Consider the following 21,778-nt stretch of genomic DNA (forward strand, 5'->3'; position numbering starts at 1 on the left):
GGCCTTGTTCGAGAGAATCAAAACCGTGATGTATTCTGGTCAATTTTGACTGACCTACAAATTATATTGTGTAGTTAGTTGTGATGCAGGGTAGTTAGTTATGGTGCAGGGTAGTTAGTTATGATGCAGGGTAGTTAGGTATGATGCAGGGTAGTTAGTTATGATGCAGGGTGGTTAGTTATGATGCAGGGCAGGGTGGTTAGTTATGATGCAGGGTAGTTAGTTATGATGCAGGGTGGTTAGTTATGATGCAGGGTAGTTAGTTATGATGCAGGGTAGTTAGTTATGATGCAGGGTAGTTAGTTATGATGCAGGGGTGTTAGTTATGATGCAGGGGTGTTAGTTATGATGCAGGGGGGTTAGTTATGATGCAGGGGGGTTAGTTATGATGCAGGGCAGGGTGGTTAGTTATGATGCAGGGTAGTTAGTTATGATGCAGGGTGGTTAGTTATGATGCAGGGGGGTTAGTTATGATGCAGGGTAGTTAGTTATGATGCAGGGGGGTTAGTTATGATGCAGGGGGGTTAGTTATGAGGCAGGGCAGGGTGGTTAGTTATGATGCAGGGTAGTTAGTTATGATGCAGGGTGGTTAGTTATGATGCAGGGTAGTTAGTTATGATGCAGGGTAGTTAGTTATGATGCAGGGCAGTTAGTTATGATGCAGGGCAGTTAGTTATGATGCAGGGGGGTTAGTTATGATGCAGGGGGGTTAGTTATGATGCATGGCAGTTAGTTATGATGCAGGGGGGTTAGTTATGATGCAGGGTAGTTAGTTATGATGCAGGGGGGTTAGTTATGATGCAGGGGGGTTAGTTATGATGCAGGGGGGTTAGTTATGATGCAGGGGGGTTAGTAGATCAGTCTTGACTCCCCTATAAAGTCGACTTCAATGTTGAATGCGCTCATGATTTTCCACATGGGAACATGTAAGTTTCCTTCAACTATCAGTCTTTCAGATAGACGACGATGGTCAGACTTCTACCCATCTTAGTAACTGTTGTATCAATATGTTTTGACCATGACAGTTTACAATCCAGGGTTACTCCAAGCAGTTTAGTCTCCTCAATTTGCTCAATTTCCACATTATTCATTATGAGATGTAGTTGAGGTTTAGGGTTTAGTGAATGATTTGTCCCAAATACAGTGCTTTTAGTTTTTGAAATATTTAGGGCTAACTTATTCCTTGCCACCCACTCTGAAACTAACTGCAGCTCTTTGTTGAGTGTTGCAGTCATTTCAGTCGCTGTAGTAGCAGACATGTACAGTGTTGAGTTATCCGAAAACATAGACACAGGCTTTACTCAGTCAATGGCGTGTCGTTAGTAAACATTGAAAACAGTAAGGTGCCTAAACAGCTGCCCTGGGGAATGCCTGATTCTTCCTGGATTATGTTGGAGAGGATTCCATTAAAGAACACCCTCTGTGTTCTGTTAGACATGTAATTCTTCATCCACATTATAGCAGGGGGTGTAAAGCCATAACACATGTGTCTTTCCAGCAGAAGACTATGATCAATCATGTCCAAATCTGCACTGAAGTCTAACAAGACAACCCCCACAATCATTTTATCATCAATTTCTCTCAGCCAATCATCAGTCATATGTGTAAGTGCTGTGCTTGTTGAATGTCTTCTTCCACACTGACTTAACGGAATTCAAAAGTACAATTCTTGTCTTTCATAATTTGGTCTGATATACCTGGATGTGTAGTGTCAGCGTTTGTTGCTGGCATGTCATCCTTAAATTTGCTAATCTTGCCAATGATAAAGTCATTAAAGTAGTTGGCAATATCAGTGGGCTTTGTGATGAATGAGCCATCTGATTCAATGAATGATGGAGCCGAGTTGGCTTTTGTTCCCAAAATTTAATTTAAGATGCTCCAAAGCTTTTTACTATCACATTCTTTATGTAAATACATTTTGTTTCATAGTATAGTTTATTTTTATTTGGTTTAGTCACATGATTTCAGTGTTTGCCAATCAGTTGTGCTACTTAGACTTATTTGCCATACCTTTTGCCTCATCCCTCTCAACCATACCATTTTTAAATTCCTCATCAATCCGCAGGGATTTAACAGTTTTTACAGTCATTTTCTTAATGGGTTCTGCTTATTAGTAACTAGAATAAGCAATTACATAAATGTGTCAAGTGCAGCGTCTGGTTGCTCCTCATTACACACCATAGACCAGCAGCGTCTGGTTGCTCCTCATTACACACCACAGACCAGCAGCGTCTGGTTGCTCCTCATTACACACCACAGACCAGCAGCGTCTGGTTGCTCCTCATTACACACCACAGACCAGCAGCGTCTGGTTGCTCCTCATTACACACCACAGACCAGCAAATAATCTTTACATCATCAACATATGAATCACTACAAAACTTATTTTATGACCTCTTGAACCCTATATTAGGTCCAGTCTTTGGAACTTTGGTTTTCCAAGATATGGCTATTATATTGGGATCACTACATCCTATGGATTTGGATACTACTTTAAAACAAGTTTCTGCAGCATTAGTAAAGATATGATCAGTACATATTGATTATTTAATTCCTATGCTGTTTGTAAGTACCCTGGTGGGTTGACTGATAACTTGAGGCATTCAGGGCAATTAGGGGGACATAATTTAAGTTACTTACATTGTATCTGCCAATGCCCCTAGGACCATGTACATTTGATGCAGCATTATGATGACTCATTGTCACAATGATAGGGATGAACTGAGCTGGTCTTGGGTCATTGATAAGTCATTGTTTCAGTGTCAGAGGGAGACGAGAGCTTCGAGGTGACTATGACCGCCACCGACGACGGTGACATTACGGAAGAGGGTGTGGCCCAGATACAGGTACCTGACAAACCCCTCCCACGACCTCTTTCTCTCCTCTCATTCTCTCCTCTTCCTCTCTTCTCCTGATTCTCTCTCCTCTCCTCGTCTCCTCTCTTCTCCTCTGATTCTCTCCCCTCTCATTCTCTCTCCTCTCCTCCTTTCATTCTCTCTCCTCTCATTCTCTTCTCCTCTCCTCTTCTCCTCTCTCCTTTCATTCTCTCTCATCTCCACTCCCGTCCTCTTAATTTTTCTTTACTGTGTGTGTGTGTGTGTGTGTGTAGATCTTGCAGAGTGAGGATCCTCAGAACAGTGAGGAGATATCTCCTGTCAGCCAGGCCTGGTTCACCACCAAAGAGGATAAAGACACACTGGTTAACAAAGGTGTACACATAATGCACATGGAGCTTGCTACATATATCTGTGGTTGTTCAGTGGGTTTACTCAGGCTGTGATTGGTCAGTGGGCTAACAGAGGCTGTGATTGGTTGTTTGTCTGCAGGTCATAAGTGGAAACAAGGCATGTGGTCTAAAGAGGAGATCGACCTCCTGATGAGCAACATCCAACAATATGTGAAGGTACACGCACGCACGCACGCACGCACGCACACACACACACACACACACACACACACACGGTAAGAGTTCCCACCAGGTGACTTGTGTTAGGGAGTCTGTAGTACTTTGTGTGTGTGTGTGCAGGAAATCTCAGGGAATGGAGGACCCAGCTGAGATCATCTTTGAGATGTCTAAGGAGGAGCGTAAGGATTTCTACCGCAGCGTGGCCTGGGGTCTGAACCGCCCGCTGTTCGCCGTCTACCGACGAGTCCTCCGCATGTACGATAACCGCAACCATGTGGGCAAGTCAGTACCCCCCACACACACACATCATCATACCCCCCACATCATCATAGCCCCCCACATCATCATAGCAACCCCTCCCCACACACACACACCGTCATAGCAACCCCTCCCCACACACACACACTGTCATAGCAACCCCTCCCCCCACACACACACTGTCATAGCAACCCCTCCCCCCACACACACACACCGTCATAGCAACCACTCCCCACACACACACACTGTCACAGCAACCCCTCCCCCCACACACACACCGTCATAGCAACCCCTCCCCCCACACACACACCGTCATAGCAACCCCCTCACCACACACACACACACACCGTCATAGCAACCCCCTCCCCCCACACACACACCGTCATAGCAACCCCTCCCCCCACACACACCGTCATAGCAACCCCTCCCCCACACACACACACCGTCATAGCAACCCCTCCCCCCACACACACACCGTCATAGCAACCCCTCCCCCCACACACACACACATGATCATACCCCTCCCCCAGACACACAGAGTTTTGGTGGGTTGGTGTGTGTGAGCTGATGTTGTTGTTGCTGTTGTTGTTGTAAAGGTACTCTCCCGAGGAGATCAACAAGCTGAAAGAGTGAGTATGACATCACTTCCTCCTCTAAACGTGTCTCCAGTCCATATGTGCTGCAGTCTGAGGATGTGATGTGTTTAGGCTGAGACAGAAGCATGGTAATGACTGGGCCACCATAGGAGCCGCTCTGGGCCGCAGCGCCTCGTCTGTTAAAGACCGCTGCCGACTAATGAAGGACACCTGCAACACAGGTCAGATACTTTATCCTGGAGGGGTTATGCTTTAGGAAGCAGGTCAGATACTTTATCCTGGAGGGTTATGCTTTAGGAAGCAGGTCAGATACTTTATCCTGGAGGGGTTATGCTTTAGGAAGCAGGTCAGATAGTTTATCCTGGGGGGTTATGCTTTAGAAGCAGGTCAGATACTTTATCCTGAAGGGTTTATGCTTTAGGAAGCAGGTCAGATACTTTATCCTGGAGGGGGTTATGCTTTAGGAAGCAGGTCAGATACTTTATCCTGGAGGGTTTATGCTTTAGGAAGCAGGTCAGATACTTTATCCTGGAGGGGTTATGCTTTAGGAAGCAGGTCAGATACTTTATCCTGGAGGGTTTATGCTTTAGGAAGCAGGTCAGATACTTTATCCTGGAGGGGTTATGCTTTAGGAAGCAGGTCAGATACTTTATCCTGGAGGGTTTATGCTTTAGGAAGCAGGTCAGATACTTTATCCTGGAGGGGTTATGCTTTAGGAAGCAGGTCAGATACTTTATCCTGGAGGGTTTATGCTTTAGGAAGCAGGTCAGATACTTTATCCTGGAGGGGTTATGCTTTAGGAAGCAGGTCAGATACTTTATCCTGGAGGGTTTATGCTTTAGGAAGCAGGTCAGATACTTTATCCTGGAGGGGTTATGCTTTAGGAAGCAGGTCAGATACTTTATCCTGGAGGGTTTATGCTTTAGGAAGCAGGTCAGATACTTTATCCTGGAGGGGTTATGCTTTAGGAAGCAAGGTCAGATACTTTATACTGGAGGGTTTATGCTTTAGGAAGCAGGTCAGATACTTTATCCTGGAGGGTTTATGCTTTAGGAAGCAGGTCAGATACTTTATCCTGGAGGGTTTATGCTTTAGGAAGCAGGTCAGATACTTTATCCTGGAGGGTTTATGCTTTAGGAAGCAGGTCAGATACTTTATCCTGGAGGGTTTATGCTTTAGGAAGCAGGTCAGATACTTTATCCTGGAGGGTTTATGCTTTAGGAAGCAGGTCAGATACTTTATCCTGGAGGGTTTATGCTTTAGGAAGCAGGTCAGATACTTTATCCTGAGGGTTTATGCTTTAGGAAGCAGGTCAGATACTTTATCCTGGAGGGTTTATGCTTTAGGAAGCAGGTCAGATACTTTATCCTGGAGGGGTTATGCTTTAGGAAGCAGGTCAGATACTTTATCCTGGAGGGTTATGCTTTAGGAAGCAGGTCAGATACTTTATCCTGGAGGGTTTATGCTTTAGGAAGCAGGTCAGATACTTTATCCTGGAGGGTTTATGCTTTAGGAAGCAGGTCAGATACTTTATCCTGGAGGGGTTATGCTTTAGGAAGCAGGTCAGATACTTTATCCTGGAGGGTTTATGCTTTAGGAAGCAGGTCAGATACTTTATCCTGGAGGGTTTATGCTTTAGGAAGCAGGTCAGATACTTTATCCTGGAGGGTTTATGCTTTAGGAAGCAGGTCAGATACTTTATCCTGGAGGGTTTATGCTTTAGGAAGCAGGTCAGATACTTTATCCTGGAGGGTTTATGCTTTAGGAAGCAGGTCAGATACTTTATCCTGGAGGGTTTATGCTTTAGGAAGCAGGTCAGATACTTTATCCTGGAGGGTTTATGCTTTAGGAAGCAGGTCAGATACTTTATCCTGGAGGGTTTATGCTTTAGGAAGCAGGTCAGATACTTTATCCTGGTGGGTTTATGCTTTAGGAAGCAGGTCAGATACTTTATCCTGGAGGGTTTATGCTTTAGAAGCAGGTCAGATACTTTATCCTGGAGGGTTTATGCTTTAGGAAGCAGGTCAGATACTTTATCCTGGAGGGTTTATGCTTTAGGAAGCAGGTCAGATACTTTATCCTGGAGGGTTTATGCTTTAGGAAGCAGGTTAGATACTTTCTCCTGGAGGTTTATGCTTTAGGAAGCAGGTTAGATACTTTCTCCTGGAGGGTTTATGCTTTAGGAAACGGGACTTACAGTTGTCTGTGTGTGTAGGGGGAAGTGGAGTGAGGAGAGGAGGAGGCGTCTATCGGACAGTGTCTATGCCCTGGCGGGTGTGTGTCCGGGCCGTGCAGTGACGGGCGGGGGTGTCGTGTGGCGGCTGTAGCTGATCTGGTGGGAACGGTCAGAGAAACAGTGTCGCTCTAAAATGGCTCAACTACCTCAACTGGAAACAGAGTGGAGGGACGGAGTGGACCAAAGACCAGGATCTCAGCTTAGTACACAGGTAGGGAGTGGTCTGGGTGGTGTGGGTTCTGGGGTCTGGGTGGTGGGGGTCTGGGTGGAAGGGATCTGGGTGGTGGGGGTCTGGGTGGAAGGGATCTGGGTGGTGGGGTACTGGGTGGTGGGGGTTCTGGGTGGTGGGGGGTCTGGGTGGTGGGTATCTGGGTGGTGGGGGTCTGGGTGGTGGGGGTCTGGGTGGTGGGGTCTGGGTGGTGGGGGTCTGGGCGGTGGGGTCTGGGCGGTGGGGGTTCTGGGTGGTGGGGTTCTGGGTAGTGGGGGTCTGGGTGGTGGGGGTTCTGGGTGGTGGGGGGTCTGGGTGGTGGGTATCTGGGTGGTGGGGGTCTGGGTGGTGGGGGTCTGGGTGGTGGGGGTCTGGGTGGTGGGGGTCTGGGCGGTGGGGGTCTGGGTGGTGGGGTTCTGGGTGGTGGGGTTCTGGGTGGGTAATTACATTTAATAGAAAGCAGAATTCAAACCAGCTTTATTGATGAAAGTACCGTTATCTGGTGTCTACTTCTTCTGGCTTACTCTCTCTGTGTGTGTGTGTGTGTGTGTGTGTGTGTGTGTGTGTGTGTGTGTGTGTGTGTGTGTGTGTGTGTGTGTGTGTGTGTGTGTGTGTGTGTGTAGCACTGGGATAGTGGAGTTGGATGTGGATGATGAGAATGAGTTAAAGTGGGAGGAGCTAGCGGGGGGGTGGAGCAGTGTTCGCTCTCCTCAGTGGCTCAGATCTAAGTGGTGGAGCATCAAGAGACAAGTAGCCAATCACAAGGAACTGCCCTTCCACGGTAACACCCCTGGGCCTCACCTCTGACCCTTACCTCATCACTTCTCACCTCTGACCCGACCCTTACCTTCCCTCACCTCTGACCCTTATCTCTCATCACTCCTCACCTCTAACCCCTTACTCTGACCTCTCCTCTGACCCCTGACCCTTACATCTCCTCACCTCTGACCCTTACCTCTCCTCACCTCTGACCCTTACCTCTCCTGACCCTTAGATCTCACTTCTGACCCCTACCAACTCATCTGACCCTCTCCCTGACCCCCCTACACTCCTCCCTGACCTCTGATTCTTACTTCTCCTCTGTTCTCCTGACCATTAACTCTCATCACTCCTCACCTCATCTGACCCTTACCTCTCCTCACCTCTGACCCCTGACCTCTCATATCCAGTATCAGCAACATGTTTAAATCATACATGTTAACAAACTAGTGATAGTTTTACTACTGCAGATAATACTGTGTTTGTGTGTAGTGTTACTGAAGGGTCTTCAGGAGTTGATGGAGACTCAGGTGCCGTTAGGGGCGGGCACTGGGCCAGGTAGCCCTTCCCTGCAGATCCGAGTCACGCGATTGGAGGAGTGCTGTAGCCCCGGCCCGTCACAGCACTGCAGATCCCCCTGCAGATCACACACCTGGGTCAGTACAGGGGAGGGGAAGTAAGTGTGTGTGTACTGACTGGTGTCTCTATCAGCCGTAGACAGTGCTGGTGTGTGTGTGTGTGTGTGTGTGTGTGTGTGTGTGTGTGTGTGTGTGTGTGTGTGTGTGTGTGTGTGTGTGTGTGTGGGTACTGACTGGTGTCTCTATCAGCCTCAGACAGTGCTGGTGTGTGTGTGTGTGTGTGGGTACTGACTGGTGTCTCTATCAGCCTCAGACAGTGCTGGTGTGTGTGTGTGTGTGTGTGTGTGTGTGTGTGTGTGTGTGTGTGTGTGGGTACTTGACTGGTGTCTCTATCAGCCTCAGACAGTGCTGGAGCCAGTGACACAGGGCCATCACCCTCAACACTGCTGCTCTGCAGACCTTACAGATCTTACCTGTGGAGGTTGGATTAGACCATAATATTACCTTTTAAATGTAGACACAATGTTGATGTAATCCTCTTTTTTAATCTCACTATCACAACAATCACTGTGTGTGTGTGTGTAGTCTTTCCACCTGCACCCTACAGGGACTCCAGGGACATACTTCCTTCAGACAGCAGCCAATCAGAGCCTACTCGCTCAGCCTTTCCAGCAATCCCACCGTCACACTGACGGCTAGCTCCTCCCCTCGTCCCCAGAACACATCATCCTACACAGCCTCTCGGTGAGTCAGGATGGAGCCACATTTACAGAATGGGTCAACTTTCCAGTGGACATCCCCATGAGTGTCTTTCAGAACCCCTCCTAAAACCCCACCGGTTTAGTTTTGGTTGTCAGTGACATTTAGTTCATTCCCTGTTTGTTTTCTTGCTGGGGAACTTAACAGGAAGTAATCTAATAATTGATTAAGCTTTCTGTACAATGAAGATATTTAAACCCAGACAGCTTTTAGAGAAACACTTGTGACTGATTATGATAAATAACGTTCAGTCTCTGTTAAATGATGATAAATAACGTTCAGTCTCAGTTATATGATGATAAATAACGTTCAGTCTCTCAGTTATATGATGATAAATAACGTTCAGTCTCTGTTATATGATGATAAATAACGTTCAGTCTCTCAGTTATATTAGTTAGTATTATACCCCTGGTGAACTAGTCCTTAGTTAGTAATATACCCCTGGTGAACTAGTCCTTAGTAATATACCCCTGGTGAATAGTCCTTATTAATACCCCTGGTGAACTAGTCCTTAGTTAGTAATATACCCTGGTGAACTAGTCCTTAGTTAGTAATATACCCTTGAACTAGTCATTAGAACTAGTCCTTAGTAATATATTTGAACTGGTCCTTTAGTAATATACCCCTGGTGAACTAATCCTTAGTTAATAATATATCCCTGGTGAACTAGTCTTTAGTAATATACCCCTGGTGAACTAGTCCCATAGTAATATACCCCTGGTGAACTAGTCCTTAGTTAGTAATATACCCCTGGTGAACTAGTCCCTAATTGAACTGGTCATAGTTATTAATATACCCCTGGTGATATCCCTAGTTAGTAATATACCCCTAGAACTAGTCCTTAATTAGTAATATACCCCTGGTGAACTAGTCCTTAATTAGTAATATACCCCTGGTGAACTAGTCCTTAGTTAGTAATATACCCCTGGTGAACTAGTCCTTAGTTAGTAATATACCCCTAGTGAACTAGTCCTTAGTTAGTAATATACCCCTGGTGAACTAGTCCTTAGTTAGTAATATACCCCTGGTGAACTAGTCCTTAGTTAGTAATATACCCCTGGTGAACTAGTCCTTAGTTAGTAATATACCCCTGGTGAACTAGTCCTTAGTTAGTAATATACCCCTGGTGAACTAGTCCTTAGTTAGTAATATACCCCTGGTGAACTAGTCCTTAGTTAGTAATATACCCCTGGTGAACTAGTCCTTAGTAATATACCCCTGGTGAACTAGTCCTTAGTTAGTAATAAACCCCTGGTGAACTAGTCCTTAGTTAGTAATATACCCTTGGTGAACTAGTCCTTAGTAATATACCCCTGGTGAACTAGTCCTTAGTTAGTAATATACCCCTGGTGAACTAGTCCTTAGTTAGTAATATACCCCTGGTGAACTAGTTCTTAGTTAGTAATATACCCCTGGTGAACTAGTCCTTAGTTAGTAATATACCCCTGGTGAACTAGTCCTTAGTTAGTAACATACCCCTGGTGAACTAGTCCTTAGTTAGTAATATACCCCTGGTGAACTAGTCCTTAGTAATATACCCCTGGTGAACTAGTCCTTAGTTAGTAATATATCCCTGGTGAACTAGTCCTTAGTAATATATCCCTGGTGAACTAGTCCTTAGTAATATACCCCTGGTGAACTAGTCCTTAGTTAGTAATATACCCCTGGTGAACTAGTCCTTAGTTAGTAATATACCCTGGTGAACTAGTCCTTAGTTAGTAATATACCCTGGTGAACTAGTCCTTAGTAATATACCCCTGGTGAACTAGTCCTTAGTTAGTAATATATCCCTGGTGAACTAGTCCTTAGTAATATATCCCTGGTGAACTAGTCCTTAGTAATATACCCCTGGTGAACTAGTCCTTAGTTAGTAATATACCCCTGGTGAACTAGTCCTTAGTTAGTAATATACCCCTGGTGAACTAGTCCTTAGTTAGTAATATACCCCTGGTGAACTAGTCCTTAGTTAGTAATATACCCCTGGTGAACTAGTCCTTAGTTAGTAATATACCCCTGGTGAACTAGTCCTTAGTAATATACCCCTGGTGAACTAGTCCTTAGTAATATATCCCTGGTGAACTAGTCCTTAGTAATATATCCCTGGTGAACTAGTCCTTAGTAATATACCCCTGGTGAACTAGTCCTTAGTTAGTAATATACCCCTGGTGAACTAGTCATTAGTTAGTAATATACCCCTGGTGAACTAGTCATTAGTTAGTAATATACCCCTGGTGAACTAGTCATTAGTTAGTAACATACCCATGGTGAACTAGTCCTTAGTTAGTAATATACCCCTGGTGAACTAGTCCTTAGTTAGTAATATACCCCTGGTGAACTAGTCCTTAGTTAGTAATATACCCCTGGTGAACTAGTCCTTAGTTAGTAACATACCCCTGGTGAACTAGTCCTTAGTTAGTAATATACCCCTGGTGAACTAGTCCTTAGTAATATACCCCTGGTGAACTAGTCCTTAGTTAGTAATATATCCCTGGTGAACTAGTCCTTAGTAATATATCCCTGGTGAACTAGTCCTTAGTAATATACCCCTGGTGAACTAGTCCTTAGTTAGTAATATACCCCTGGTGAACTAGTCCTTAGTTAGTAATATACCCCTGGTGAACTAGTCCTTAGTAATATACCCCGATGAACTAGTCCTTAGTTAGTAATATATCCCCATGAACTAGTCCTTAGTAATATACCCCTGGTGAACTAGTCCTTAGTTAGTAATATACCCCTGGTGAACTAGTCCTTAGTTAGTAATATACCCTCTGGTGAACTAGTCCCTAGTTAGTAATATACTCCCATGAACTAGTCCTTAGTTAGTAATATACCCCTGGTGAACTAGTCCTTAGTTAGTAATATACCCCTGGTGAACTAGTCCTTAGTAATATACCCCTTAGTTAGTAATATATCCTGGTGAACTAGTCCTTAGTAATATACCCCTGAGGTGAACTAGTCCTTAGTAATATACCCCTGGTGAACTAGTCCTTAGTTAGTAATATATACCCCTGGTGAACTAGTCCTTAGTTAGTAATATACCCCTGGTGAACTAGTCCTTAGTTAGTAATATACCCCTGGTGAACTAGTCATTAATTAGTAATATACCCATGGTGAACTAGTCCTTAGTTAGTAATATACCCCTGGTGAACTAGTCCTTAGTAATATACCCCTGGTGAACTAGTCATTAGTTAGTAATATATCCCTAGTCCTTAGTTAGTAATATACCCCTGGTGAACTAGTCATTAATTAGTAATATACCCCTGGTGAACTAGTCCTTAGTTATAACTAGTCCTTAGTAATATACCCCTGGTGAACTAGTCCTTAGTTAGTAATATACCCCTGGTGAACTAGTCCTTAGTTAGTAATATACCCCTGAACTAGTCCTTAGTTAGTAATATACCCCTGGTGAACTAGTCCTTAGTAATAACCCCTGGTGAACTAGTCCTGGGTTAAATATACCCCTGGTGAACTAGTCCTTAGTTAGTAATATACCCCTGGTGAACTAGTCCTTAGTAATATACCCCTTAGTTGAACTAGTCCTTAGTTAGTAATATATCCCTGGTGAACTAGTCATAGTAATATATCCCTGGTGAACTAGTCCTTAGTAATATACCCCTGGTGAACTAGTCCTTAGTTAGTAATATACCCCTGGTAGAAGTTAGTAACATACTCCTTGGTGAACTAGTCCTTAATTAGTGAACCATACCCCATGGTGAACTAATCCTTAGTTAGTAATATACCCCTGGTGAACTAGTCCTTAATTATACCCTGTAGTCATTAGTTAGTAATATACCCCTGGTGAACTAGTCCTTAGTTAGTTAGTCCTTAGTAATATACCCCTGGTGAACTAGTCCTTAGTAATATACCCCTGGTGAACTAGTCCTTAGTTAGTATATACCCCTGGTGAACTAGTCCTTAGTTATATATCCCCTGGTGAACTAGTCATTAGTTAGTAATATACCCCTAGTGAACTAGTCCTTAGTTAGTTAGTAATATACCCCTGGTGAACTAGTCCTTAGTTAGTAACATAGGTGAACTAGTCCTTAGTTAGTAACATACCCCTGGTGAACTAGTCCTTAGTTATTAATATACCCCCAGAACTAGTCCTCAGTTAGTAATATACCCCCTGGTGAACTAGTCCTTAGTTAGTAATATACCCCTGGTGAACTAGTCCATAGTTAGTAACATACCCTGGTGAACTAGTCCTTAGTTAGTAACATACCCCTGGTGAACTAGTCCTTAGTTAGTAACATACCCCTGGTGAACTAGTCCTCAGTTAGTAATATATCCCTGGTGAACTAGTCCTTAGTTAGTAATATACCCCTGGTGAACTAGTCCTTAGTTAGTAACATACCCCTGGTGAACTAGTCCTTAGTTAGTAATATACCCCTGGTGAACTAGTCCTAGTAATATAGTCCTCAGTTAGTAATATACCCCTGAACTAGTGAACTAGTCCCAGTTAGTAACATACCCCTGGTGAACTAGTCCTTAGTTAGTAACATACCCCTGGTGAACTAGTCCTCAGTTAGTAATATACCCCTGAACTAGTCCTTAGTTAGTAATATATCCCTGGTGAACTAGTCCTTAGTTAGTAATATACCCCTGGTGAACTAGTCCTCAGTCATTAATTAGTAATATACCCCTGGTGAACTAGTCCTTAGTTAGCAATATACCTCAGTTAGTAATATACCCCTGGTGAACTAGTCCTCAGTTAGTAATATACCCCTGGTGAACTAGTCCTCAGTTAGTAATATACCCCTGGGAACTAGTCCTCAGTTAGTAATATACCCCTGGTGAACTAGTCCTTAGTTAGCAATATACCCCTGGTGAACTAGTCCTTAGTTAGTATATACCCCTGGTGAACTAGTCCTCAGTTAGTAGTCCTTAGTTAGTAACATACCCCTGGTGAACTAGTCCTTAGTTAGTAATATACCCCTGGTGAACTAGTCCTCAGTTAGTATTATACCCCTGGTGAACTAGTCCTTAGTTAGTAATATATCCCTGGTGAACTAGTCATTAATTAGTAATATACCCCTGGTGAACTAGTCCTTAGTTAGTAATATACCCCTGGTGAACTAGTCCTTAGTTAGTCCTTAGTTAGTAATATACCCCTGGTGAACTAGTCCTTAGTTAGTAATATAGTCATTAGTTAGTAACCCCATGGTGAACTAGTCATTAATTAGTAATATACCCCTGGTGAACTAGTCCTTAGTTAGTAATAATACCCCCTAGTCATTAGTGAACTAGTCCTCAGTTAGTAATATACCCCTGGAACTAGTCATTAGTTAGTAATATACCCCTGGTGAACTAGTCCTTAGTAATATACCCCTGGTGAACTAGTCCTTAGTTAGTAATATACCCCTGGTGAACTAGTCCTTAGTTAGTAATATACTCCTGGTGAACTAGTCATTAGTTATAATATACCCCGGTGAACTAGTCCTTAGTAATATACCTCAGAACTTAGTAATATACCCTAGGTGAACTAGTAGTCCTTAGTTAGTAATATACCCCTGGTGAACTAGTCCTTAGTAATATACCCCTGGTGAACTAGTCCTTAGTTAGTAATATATCCCTGGTGAACTAGTCCTTAGTAATATACCCCTGGTGAACTAGTCCTTAGTTAGTAATATACCCCTGGTGAACCAGTCCTTAGTAATATTGTTAAATAATGTGAACTAGTCCATAGTTAGTAATATGTCTTCTCCCATAGTAGAACTACTTAGTTAGTATTATCTGACTTCCTAAGTGCAGCATTAGTTTTTTTGTTGTCAGACGTCCTTAGTAATATACCCCTAGAACTAGTCCTTAGTTAGTAATATACCCCTGGTGAACTGTTTAGTAATATACCACTGGTGAACTCGTCATTAGTAATATACATTCCTAGTTAGTAATATACCACGGTCACCTCTGACCACAGCTCTAGTCAGAGCCTCTTTGTCCAATCAACAGCTGGTTGTGAACTAGTCCTTAGTTAAATGCAGGGGAACTAGGAGCCAGAACTCCGCAGAACTTCTGATTGGTTCATCAGTTAGTAATATACCCCTGGTGAACGTCCTTAGTTAGCACATATCCCGGTGAACTAGTCCTAGTTGGGGCAATATATCCAGAGCCAATGAAATAATGACATAGAAACTAATTATTATCTGACTTAAGTGCAGCATGTCCTGGTCACTCTTTGTTCTGACAGGATCATTCAGGCGGTGGATTCTGGGATCACAGCGGTTGTGGAAATGCAGGGGGGAGGAGCCAGAGCAGAACTTCCTGATTGGTTCATCCTAGCCACCGAGACCTGGAGCCAATGACAGACAGCTTTACTGCCAAGGTCCTGACCTCCCTCAGGAGCAGGCATTCTCACTCACTCACTCCTACTCAGCAGCACACTAACTCACTCACTCACTCACTCACTCACTCACTCACTCACTCACTCACTCACTCACTCACTCACTCACTCACTCTCATCCTCCTCTTCTCTCCTTCAGATATGATCCTGGAGAACCAGGATGGCTCTGACTGAGCTGGATGACATCATCACTGATGGAGCCCATCAAACAGCAGAGTGGACATGTCATAATTTTGGACATTATTTCTGATTGGCTGAGTTGGCCATTAAGCCCCTCCCCTTTAAATGTTTTCTTGGGTATGGCAGTAATACTGGTATGTACACCGCCATCAAACCCCAACCAAGAAGAGAAGTTCTCTTGGGTCAGAGGTGAGACTATGATGTTACTTGTGGGCTCCTGTGGGAGCCGGCCTGACCGTGTGTGTGAGAGCGAGAGAGAGTGAGTGTGTTGTGAACGGCTTTTCCAAACTGTCCATTATAAAGACTGCAGCCAGAGCTCACACTGAGTGGACAAAGAACTTACTAATATTGAGTTGTAACCCATGTCAGAAGGCTAAAAAGTCCTTATTTAACCTGTCTCCTCTACTTCATCTACCCTGAAGTGGATTTAACCTTGTCTCTACTCCTGAAGTGGATTTAATAAGGGATCATATCACCTGATAGTGGGGCGGCAGGGTAGCCTAGTGGTTAGAGCGTTGACTAGTAACCAAAGGTTGCAAGTCTAAACCGAGCTGAAAAGATACAAATTGTCGTTCTGCCCCTGAACAGGCAGTTAACCCACTGTTCCTAGGCCGTTATTGAAAATAAGAATTTGTTCTTAACTGACTTGCCGTTTAGTAAAATAAAGGTAAATAAAGTAGTGCTCTTAATGTTTTGTCCACTCAGTGTCGTTGTAGATTCTCTGGTTCTCCGCCCTCAGAACAGCAGCCGACAGGTCCCAGTGTGTCTGTTGGAACTGTTTGCCTACTGACCACACAAAGAACAGGACAGATTCTCATTCATCTGACACTGAATTATATCTGCATTTACTTTATTTATGTGTAATAAAAACTCCCACAGTTGCTACTCTGTGTGTTTTAAAGTACTGCCTGACGATCGTCCGACACTTTATCCCCGGTTATACCTGCCCTTGTCCCGATCTTGTCCACATTCTGATTTAACATTTTGAGACAGGTGTTGGCAGGTTTACATTGACCTGGGCCACTAACTATTGCAAAGGGGTATTCCTACCCAGGCCTGCACATTCAGGCCCTACCCTACCAAGGCCTGCACATTCAGGCCCTACCCTACCAAGGCCTGCACATCCAGGCCCTACCCTACCAAGGCCTGCAACATTCAGGCCCTACCCTACCCAGGCCTGCAGCATTCAGGCCCTACCCTACCAAGGCCTGCACATTCAGGCCCTACCCAGGCCTGTAACATTTCTCCAGGCCCTACCCAGGCCTGCACACCAGGCCCTACCCTACCAAGGCCTGCACATTCAGGCCCTATCTATCAAGGCCTGCAACATCTGTGGCCCTACCCTACCCAGGCCTGTGCACATTCAGGCCCACCCTGTAACATTCAGGCCCTACCCTACACAGGGCCTAATTGCTTCTGCCAAATGTAAAGATGGAAACCAGAAATAACTTCCACCGTTTAGTAAATCTATTAGCTGCTCCTCTGTCTGTCACTCACTCCCTCTGCATGCACTCTGCTCAATGTGGGACCAGTCTGTGAGTGGGCTGTGAGGTGGGATGGGCTGAGGGGGTGGGATGGAAGGAGGGGTGGATAATGAGAGTGGCTGAGGGTGGGATGGGCTGAGGGGTGGGATGGGCTGAGAGTGGCTGAGAGGTGGGATGGGCTGAGGGGTGGGATGGGCTGAGGGGTGGGATGGGCTGAGGGGTGGGATGGGCTGAGGGGTGGGATGGGCTGAGAGTGGCTGAGGGGTGGGATGGGCTGAGGGGTGGGATGGGCTGAGAGGTGGGATGGGCTGAGAGGTGGGATGGGCTGAGAGGTGGGATGGGCTGAGGGGTGGGATGGGCTGAGAGTGGCTGAGGGGTGGGATGGGCTGAGAGTGGCTGAGAGGTGGGATGGGCTGAGGGGTGGGATGGGCTGAGGGGTGGGATGGGCTGAGAGTGGCTGAGGGGTGGGATGGGCTGAGAGTGGCTGAGGGGTGGGATGGGCTGAGAGTGTGGCTGAGAGGTGGGATGGGCTGAGGGGTGGGATGGGCTGAGGGGTGGGATGGGCTGAGGGGTGGGATGGGCTGAGGGGTGGGATGGGCTGAGAGTGGCTGGGGGGGGATGGGCTGAGAGTGGCTGAGGGGTGGGATGGGCTGAGGGGTGGGATGGGCTGAGGGGTGGGATGGGTGGAGATGGGCTGAGGGGTGGGATGGGCTGAGAGTGGCTGAGAGGTGGGATGGGCTGAGGGGTGGGATGGGCTGGAGGGGTGGGATGGGCTGAGAGTGGCTGAGAGGTGGGATGGGCTGAGGGGTGGGATGGGTGAATGGGCTGGGATGTGCTGAGGGGGTGGGATGGGCTGAGAGTGGCTGAGGGTGGGATGGGCTGAGAGTGGCTGAGGGGGTGGGCTGATGGGATGGGCTGAGGGGTGGGATGGGCTGGAGAGGTGGGATGGGCTGAGGGGTGGGATGGGCTGAGGGGCTGGATGGGCTGAGAGGTGGGATGAGCTGGAGAGGTGGGATGGGCTGAGAGGTGGAGGTGGGATGGGCTGAGGGGTGGGATGGGCTGGAGAGTGGCTGAGAGGTGGGATGGGCTGAGGGGTGGGATGGGCTGAGAGGTGATGTTTGCAATTTATGTTGTGTGATTGCTTTATATAAAAGTACTAACAGCTAGCCAACCTCTCACTGAATTGAACTCCAACTACCCGGTCAACATTCCGTCGCTCCACAGGTAGTATCACATTTTCATTTCACTTCATTACAGTACAACGGTTTGATTTGTTTGATCGCAGCTAGCCAGCTACATAGCCGTCTTTGTATCTAAGACAATTGTGTAGTCTAGAGCGATTTTCTAGGTTAGCTGGCCAGCTATTGTCGTTCTTCTAACGTAGCTAGCCAGCTAGCCCCCGAATAGCAGCACTGTAGTAACTATTACAGTACAACGGTTTGTTTTGTTTGATCGTAGCTAGCTAGCTACATAGCCGTCTTTGTATCTAAGACAATTGTGTAGCCTAGAGCGATTTTCTAGGTTAGCTGGCCAGCTATTGTCGTTCTTAACGTAGCTAGCCAGCTAGCCCCCGAATAGCAGCACTGTAGTAACTATTACAGTACAACGGTTTGTTTTGTTTGATCGTAGCTAGCTAGCTACATAGCCGTCTTTGTATCTAAGACAATTGTGTAGCCTAGAGCGATTTTCTAGGTTAGCTAGCCAGCTATTGTCGTTCTTTAAAGTAACGTAACGCAATTAACCTGCTAGCTAGCCAGCTAGCCCCGAATAGCAGCACTGTAGAAACTATTACACTCGACGGAACGACTTGATTAGTGTAGTGTCAACATCGCAGCCACTACCAGCTAGCCTACTCCAGCAGTACTGTATCATTTCAATCATTTTAGTCAATAAGATTCTTGCTACGTAAGCTTTAACTTTCTGAACATTCGAGACGTGTAGTCCACTTGTCATTCCAATCTCCTTTGCATTAGCGTAGCTCTCTTCTGTACCCTGTTAACTATGTGTCTATCTATCCCTGTTCTCTCCTCTCTGCACAGACCATACAAACGCTCCACACCGTGGCCGCGGCCACCCTAATCTGGTGGTCCCAGCGCGCACGACCCACGTGAGTTCCTGGTCTCCGGTAGCCTCTGGAACTGCCGATCTGCGGCCAACAAGGCAGAGTTCATCTCAGCCTATGCCTCCTCCAGTCCCTCGACTTCCTGGCACTGACGGAAACATGGATCACCACAGATAACACTGCTACTCCTACTGCTCTCTCTTCGTCCGCCCACGTGTTCTCGCACACCCCGAGAGCTTCTGGTCAGCGGGGTGGTGGCACCGGATCCTCATCTCTCCCAAGTGGTCATTCTCTCTCTCCCCCTTACCCATCTGTCTATCGCCTCCTTTGAATTCCATGCTGTCACAGTTACCAGCCCTTTCAAGCTTAACATCCTTATCATTTATCGCCCTCCAGGTTCCCTCGGAGAGTTCATCAATGAGCTTGATGCCTTGATAAGCTCCTTTCCTGAGGACGGCTCACCTCTCACAGTCCTGGGCGACTTTAACCTCCCCACGTCTACCTTTGACTCATTCCTCTCTGCCTCCTTCTTTCCACTCCTCTCCTTTTGACCTCACCCTCTCACCTTCCCCCTACTCACAAGGCAGGCAATACGCCCGACCTCATCTTTACTAGATGCTGTTCTTCCACTAACCTCATTGCAACTCCTCCAAGTCTCCGACCACTACCTTGTATCCTTTTCCTCTCGCTCTCATCCAACACTTCCCACACTGCCCCTACTCGGATGGTATCGCGCCGTCCCAACCTTCGCTCTCTCTCCCCCGCTACTCTCTCCTCTTCCATCCTATCATCTCTTCCCTCTGCTCATACCTTCTCCAACCTTTCTCCTGATTCTGCCTCCTCAACCCTCCTCTCTTCCCTTTCTGCATCCTTTGACTCTCTATGTCCCCTATCCTCCAGGCCGGCTCGGTCCTCCCCTCCCGCCTCCGTGGCTCGATGACTCATTGCGAGCTCACAGAACAGAGCTCCGGGCAGCCGAGCGGAAAATGGAGGAAAACTCGCCTCCCTGCGGACCTGGCATCCTTTCACTCCCTCCTCTCTACATTTTCCTCCTCTGTCTCTGCTGCTAAAGCCACTTTCTACCACTCTAAATTCCAAGCATCTGCCTCTAACCCTAGGAAGCTCTTTGCCACCTTCTCCTCCCTCCTGAATCCTCCTCCCCCCCCCCCTCCTCCCTCTCTGCAGATGACTTCGTCAACCATTTTGAAAAGAAGGTCGACGACATCCGATCCTCGTTTGCTAAGTCAAACGACACCGCTGGTTCTGCTCACACTGCCCTACCCTGTGCTCTGACCTCTTTCTCCCCTCTCTCTCCAGATGAAATCTCGCTTCTTGTGACGGCCGGCCGCCCAACAACCTGCCCGCTCGACCCTATCCCCTCCTCTCTTCTCCAGACCATTTCCGGGGACCTTCTCCCTTACCTCACCTCGCTCATCAACTCATCCCTGACCGCTGGCTACGTCCCTTCCGTCTTCAAGAGAGCGAGAGTTGCACCCCTTCTGAAAAACCTACACTCGATCCCTCCGATGTCAACAACTACAGACCAGTATCCCTTCTTTCTTTTCTCTCCAAAACTCTTGAACGTGCCGTCCTTGGCCAGCTCTCCCGCTATCTCTCTCAGAATGACCTTCTTGATCCAAATCAGTCAGGTTTCAAGACTAGTCATTCAACTGAGACTGCTCTTCTCTGCATCACGGAGGCGCTCCGCACTGCTAAAGCTAACTCTCTCTCCTCTGCTCTCATCCTTCTAGACCTATCGGCTGCCTTCGATACTGTGAACCATCAGATCCTCCTCTCCACCCTCTCCGAGTTGGGCATCTCCGGCGCGGCCCACGCTTGATTGCGTCCTACCTGACAGGTCGCTCCTACCAGGTGGCGTGGCGAGAATCTGTCTCCTCGCCACGCGCTCTCACCACTGGTGTCCCCCAGGGCTCTGTTCTAGGCCCTCTCCTATTCTCGCTATACACCAAGTCACTTGGCTCTGTCATAACCTCACATGGTCTCTCCTATCATTGCTATGCAGACGACACACAATTAATCTTCTCCTTTCCCCTTCTGATGACCAGGTGGCGAATCGCATCTCTGCATGTCTGGCAGACATATCAGTGTGGATGACGGATCACCACCTCAAGCTGAACCTCGGCAAGACGGAGCTGCTCTTCCTCCCGGGAAGGACTGCCCGCTCCATGATCTCGCCATCACGGTTGACAACTCCATTGTGTCCTCCTCCCAGAGCGCTAAGAACCTTGGCGTGATCCTGACAACACCCTGTCGTTCTCAACCAACATCATGGCGGTGGCCCGTTCCTGTAGGTTCATGCTCTACAACATCCGCAGAGTACGACCCTGCCTCACACAGGAAGCGGCGCAGGTCCTAATCCAGGCACTTGTCATCTCCCGTCTGGATTACTGCAACTCGCTGTTGGCTGGGCTCCCTGCCTGTGCCATTAAACCCCTACAACTCATCCAGAACGCCGCAGCCCGTCTGGTGTTCAACCTTCCCAAGTCTCTCACGTCACCCCGCTCCTCCGCTCTCTCCACTGGCTTCCAGTTGAAGCTCGCATCCGCTACAAGACCATGGTGCTTGCCTACGGAGCTGTGAGGGGAACGGCACCGCAGTACCTCCAGGCTCTGATCAGGCCCTACACCCAAGCAAGGGCACTGCGTTCATCCACCTCTGGCCTGCTCGCCTCCTACCATTGAGGAAGTACAGTTCCCGTCAGCCCAGTCAAAACTGTTCGCTGCTCTGGCCCCCCAATGGTGGAACAAACTCCTCACGACGCCAGGACAGCGGAGTCAATCACCACCTTCCGGAGACACCTGAAACCCCACCTCTTCAAGGAATACCTAGGATAGGATAAGTAATCCTTCTCACCACCCCCCTTAATGATTTAGATGCACTATTGTAAAGTG

General features: G+C 46.9%; 1 pseudogene; it reads left to right on the forward strand.

Moving 5' to 3' along the window:
* Nucleotides 1-815: 815 nt before the first annotated feature.
* LOC135536034 (cyclin-D-binding Myb-like transcription factor 1) lies at nucleotides 816-8,785 on the forward strand (annotated as a pseudogene).
* The last annotated feature ends 12,993 nt before the right edge of the window (nucleotides 8,786-21,778 follow it).

Source organism: Oncorhynchus masou, unplaced genomic scaffold (genome assembly GCF_036934945.1).
Source record: "Oncorhynchus masou masou isolate Uvic2021 unplaced genomic scaffold, UVic_Omas_1.1 unplaced_scaffold_5471, whole genome shotgun sequence".
In the NCBI taxonomy this organism is placed as follows: Eukaryota; Metazoa; Chordata; class Actinopteri; order Salmoniformes; family Salmonidae; genus Oncorhynchus; species Oncorhynchus masou.